This window comes from Callorhinchus milii, unplaced genomic scaffold (assembly GCF_018977255.1).
Source record: "Callorhinchus milii isolate IMCB2004 unplaced genomic scaffold, IMCB_Cmil_1.0 Scaffold3, whole genome shotgun sequence".
NCBI lineage: Eukaryota > Metazoa > Chordata > Chondrichthyes > Chimaeriformes > Callorhinchidae > Callorhinchus > Callorhinchus milii.
In genome coordinates, this window is record NW_024704744.1 from 59,732,302 (window position 1) to 59,738,301 (window position 6,000).

The window sequence follows — 6,000 nt, forward strand, 5'->3', positions numbered from 1 at the left end:
AGACCCGGTCGTCAACCATAACAACGTACATAGAATGATCCTGTCTAAGAACATGGCAGACAAACAGTTCTTCAATTGTTGGGATCGTGAACCGAGGATTTGTGATACAATACAAATTTACATTATTATTATAATAATAATAATAATCCTTGCATTTGATATAGCGCTTTTCACGTCGGGAGGACGTCCCAAAGTGCTTCACAGAACACACTGTAAAGTGAATTGACTGTTTATTTGTGGGCGAACGCAGCAGCCAATTGCGCACAGCAATGTCCCACAAACAGTCGTAGATTGAAAATGACCAATTTTATTATTGGTTTTGGTTTTGGAGGGATTATTATTAGGCGTGTGGAGTAAGGAAACTTGCCAAGGTTTCGCTCTGCCTGGAATTGAACTCAGGTCTCTCACTTGCAAAGCTAGTGCTCTAACCACTGAGCTACAGCACCTTTCACATTGGGAAGACGTCCCAAGCTGCTGAACGTTGTTGGCACCTGAGCTGGTTGAAATCAGCCTTGGGTTACTTTACTGGATTTAGCTTTGGCTTGAAGGGGAAGGGAAGAATATGTAGAAACTTTGCTCAGGGGAATGAAGTGGGCTGCAGTGTGTATTAAGAGCCTGCAACTGAGCAGATTGCACACAGCCCGTGGAAAGAGCGGGTGCGCTTGACTGAATGGCTTTTTTTGCTGAGAAACACATTCTTCGCGGTGCCTGTCAGCCTGTGGCTGAAATTGTGTCAAAGCAGGATCGGGTGCCAGAATGTGAGATAGATCTGCTCAAGGCTGGGCTATCCTGGTCGCCGGAGAGTGTCAAATTGGGTCCAAATGGACCCAAGCACAAAACCTAAATTAATTTCCTTTTGCATCTAAGGCAAATAATCAGCACCGCAAACATCCAAAAACACTTGTGACCCTGAGGGAGGCTTGAAATATTTCATCTTATTATTTATCCTTAAATAATAATAATAAATAATAAATAATATTTATAATAATAAGGTGCTTAAGCACCTCCCATCCAACTCCCAGACTGCTTCATTCAAGTGCATATACTGTCAATTTTATTCAAAATATTTTCATCACAGCTGCTGTGTCTCTAATTTTGTTGATTATTCATTGGATGAAGGTAAATTTATGTTTTCACAGAAACCTTTTTCTCCCCCTCAATGCACGTTGAGGGAACCTAGCTCACAGAGCTGCCCTGTGCCTGTGGTAACTTCAGTGTTTCACCACACAGAGTGCAGATACAGTTTAGCTCTCTCCTCCAGACTGTGTTGCTGATCTCTGTCTTGTCAAAATACAGGGAGGGCAACAGCAAAAGACTGATCTGCTAGTGTTCTCAATTGGGAAATCATTCAAGAACCGAGGAACAAGTTGGCTGGAAATAACAGGAAGGCGAGGCCTGTGTTTTTGTGTGTGTGTGTGTGTGAGAGACATGCAGACAGAAAGAAACAGAGGAGACGATAATACAAATTAATGAGGAGTACATCAGTCTGACTCATACAAACTCAACTCTGATGCAATCTTTTTCTGGAGCAAAGTTTCTATGGGGTGATAGTAATTTGCTTGTTCAGGTAGATGTTAAAGATCCCACTGCACTATTTGAAAAGACAAGGGAGTTTCTCCCAGAGATTGTTGGAAGTGGGATCCTTTGGATAAAACGTTAAACCTTCTGCATGTTCAGGTGGACGTTAAAGATCCCATGACACTATCGAAAAAGAGAAGGTAGTTTCTCCCGGTAACCTGGTCAACAATTCCCTTCATTGGAAGGACATTATTTTGTGCAAATTAGCTGCTACATTCACCCACAAATACAGTCACTACAATTTACAATAAATCTTCTTTGAGACATTTTGACCACATCATAATAATAATAATTCTTGCATTTGATATAGCGCTTTTCACGTCTTCTAGACGTCTCAAAGCGCTTCACAGAATATACTGTAAAGTAAATTGACTGTATATTTGTGGGTGAAACACAGTAGCCAATTTTGCACAGCAGTGTCCCACAAGCAGTCATTGATTATTATTATTAAACAATTATTATTGTTTTTTTTCTTGAGGGTTTATTGTCAGTCATGTGGAGTAAGGAAATTTGCCCAAGGTTTTGCCCTACCGGGAATCGAACCCAGGTCTCTCGCTTGCGAGGCGAGTGCTCTAGCCACTGAGCTACATGACTCCACATAAAGCACTGTAATAAAATGCAATAATAATTATAATTCTATCAAGATTCCTTATTAAGGCATCTGGTGAAGAAAAAATGCAGATAAATGTGTTCCATTCACCACTGAAATAAGGAAATAGGTAGAAAAATATAAAGATAAAAATTAAATTTTAACGGAAAAAATTACCTCCCCACAGATACCCCTCAGGTTATCACAGTATCTCTAACCTACAAGAGAGGGGGAAAACAACAACCACAACTCGCACTTTCTTCATGCAAGGTAGCATCTCAGAGCAAAAGAAAGGGAAAGAGAAGCTACGAGAAAAAGGAAGTTCTGATATCTTAACAGGTTACAATTATTTTTTATTTAGGGCTTTAAAGGGTGTGTGAAACAGAGCAGGCAGGATCTGTGCATCTACAAACTTCATTCATACGTAATCAGACATCAACAAATTGGACATTTTCGACACATAGGCCCCAATGTGTAAATAGCTCTTGTGTCTTCTTGAGATGCCAAGCCTCAGTCAGGCGTAAAGACTGTATTCCTTTATTGTTGAGCAAAATGTGATCATTTCATTCATTACTTTTGTGGGCACACAGGGAAAATACTGGAAACCTATCAAGGAAATGAAGGGAAAAATGCAGGAAAATCCTCGTGGAATTAAAGGAAACGAATGTGCCACTATCAGAAATAGACTTTACAGTAATTTGAGAACACTATGCTGTAAGTGCTGTGATCTGGTGTTTATTCACCTTTTGTACCAGCAGTGACTGATACCTTAATGACTCTTGGTTTGAAAGTTATGTAACATTAGGTACTGTCAGTTCATCTACAAAATGCAGTCACTACACTTCACAGTAAAATCCTGTGAAGCGCATTGAAATGTCCTTCTGATGTGACTATGTCAAAAGCAAGGATTTTTATTATTATTGATTTGATTAATTTATCAATTAGATTGCTTCCAGCCAGCCTCGCCCTTGTCTTCACCAGATTATTGATTACGAGTCAATGAGGTGTGAACTGTTAAGAGATGCTTAATATAGTACAGCCCATTACAATGTGCATCTTCATAGCACAAATTCAGTTATAACCTGGTTGCAGTGTGGAACTCATTTACTTTGTGCAGCCAGCCTGCTCCTTGAGATCTCGGGTCTTGAGATCTTGGGAAATGATACGTTAGTGTTGAAGCCAGAGCAGCGTGTATTAATTTCTACGCACAAAGGATGACAATAATTATAATAATCCTTGCATTTGATATAGTGCCTTACCATGTTGTCGAGAAGTCTCAAAGAGCTTCACAGGATATACTGTAAAGAGGACTGACTGTATTTAGTGGGTGAAACGCTGAGAGAGAGATCTCCACACAGATCTCCTCCGACACAGTGACCAAGGATTACCAGGTATTTTGATTAGGAAAATGTTGTGTTAAAAAGAGATGGGTTGCATACTTTGTTGTTGCACTGCCAGAAAGCAAACAGTCTCATGGACTGCCAGGTGTTGAATGCTGCCCTCAGCTGACTACAAAAGGGAAAATAGTCTTCAAATGCCATCCAACTCGGTTCTTATGTAGAGGGATTGATGCAGTCACCTACAGCCATGTTGGTAGATGCGAAACGCAGACTATAGGAGACACGGGGAGAGCATGTCGGATGAGTCCATTTGAATTAGAAGCAGGGATAAATTTAGGTATTTGGAAATAAACATAATCTAAATATGGCCACTTTGCATCTCTGGATGAGTTTCTAGCACAAAGTGATACTAAATGAGCTGGTTCAGTGCCTTTGTATCAAATGGATGAGAGTTTGTGAATTGGCAGCATGCAGTTGGCTGGCAAGTGTTCAACCTTCCTCCATCATCAGGCGAAGTTGGGGAGTAGAGTACAGGAATTTCCCCTAGAGAGGGAAAACAGAGGGTGCCCAGACCAGGGCTGTACTCAGGGTCATTCTCTCAGGTCCTTTTGGAAACTCAAGTATCATTAGCAAAGGCCTGAGAGCAGGCAGGCTCGGCTCCCCATTCTGCGGATGGTGCTTGAGACAGAGCAGATGAAAAAGGTGGAGAGAGAAAAACAAAATAGTTCAGCAGATAAAGTGGGAAATTACAGAATCGGAAGCTACTCATTTTGTTCGGGTGTATAATTCCCCCACTGTAGTTCTCTACTCCAATCCCATTCCTCTACACTTTGCCTGGACCCTTTAATATTATTCCTCAAGAATTTATCCAGTTACATTTTAAACATTGTTCTTTATGACAAAGTTCACATTTTATATTCTGTGTTTCATTTACACTCTCAACATGAACCAATTTTTCAAAAACTGTTTGAAATTCCATTGGATTCCCCTTAACCTTCTCTGGAAAAGGTTGTGAAGTTGCATTTAGAATTTCAGATGAAGCCAGTCTGAACAATTGGGCGGAGATAGGTTGGTGTAAGGGAAAGTATATACTGCGGCCTTCAGCATGTGAAGAATGTGGCAAGTTGCATTTGCTCTTGTGATCAGATGTTTATTGATCAATGAAGTGTAGATACGATGCATAATAAATCAGATCAAGTTAGAATAAAGCCTTTGAGTCCAGATCCCCATTAGTGATACTCAAGCTATGCAGTGTTCTAGTCAGGTCACACCTGGAGTATTGTGTCCAGTTCGGGTCACTGTGATGTAAGGTAGCTGCCCTGCCTTAGAGGCAGTACAGAGGAGACCAGCAACCAGGAATGAGCTATGGACGATGATTAGACAAGCTGGGCTCTTCAGTCTTGAAATGAGGCATCTCAGAGGGGACCTTACAGAGGTATATAACATTTTAATGTTATTGGAAAAGTGAAACTAGAACAATACTTTTGGACATCAGAACAAGAGGACACAGGTTCAGAGATGCAAAGTGCAAATTTGAGAGAAATACCAGGGAGTGTTTATAAATATAATAATAATCCTTGCATTTGATATAGCGCTTTCCATGTGTTCTAGAAGTCTCAAAGCACTTCACAGAATATACTGTAAAGTGAATCGACTGTATATTTGTAGACGAAACACGGCAGCCCATTGCACACAGCAGTGTCCCACATTAACTTTTTTCTATACAAAGAGGATAATCAATGACTCAAACAAACAATTGGGACGGGTGTCTGAGGCCAGGACACATTATTGATTTTTAAAAAAATACAGCTTGGTGCTTGATGGAGGATGGTACTGTGTACAGTTCTGGAGGGATGCGATCAGATGGGCTAAAGGGCCTTCTTTATTCAAACCAATTTTGGATTCTATGCTGGTTCACAAGAATAGACTCCAAGCTATGCACAGGTCTGGTAGCACTCATCCAGTGGTCAACCTGGTATGATAGTATTTGCATCAATTGGGTGGTACATCTGTTTATGATAGAAGATAGTGACACTGCAATAATGTAACTTGTAAGAGGTTACATTATTGCAGTGCCACTGCCTTTGGGTTATTTTGAAGTACATGTTTAAATGGGTAGCAGAACAAGCTAATAATAATGTGTTATTTGCACTGGGAAGAGATGAGCCTGCGCAACATTTTGAAGATGCCCTGCTCTTCCTGCTTAAGATTTTAGTAATGTGTGGACTTGTCAGTAGGAATGCAGCTGTGAAGAACAGATAAATAAATGATTGAGTGAGTGCGGTCAAAGAAAGCAGCACAAGGACACACTGAGAACAGCCCAGCACAGAGCTCGAGCAGGGAATGTGTTGGAGCAAAAAGAGATTACGTGGAGCAGTCCATCGGGCTGGTAATGAGGTTAGAGAATTCAGAGCATCTCTTTAGATTCAATGCGTTAAAGTGGAAAGTTGCTTTTGTAGAGCCCATTGTTAGACTATTCCGACTGAAGAGATG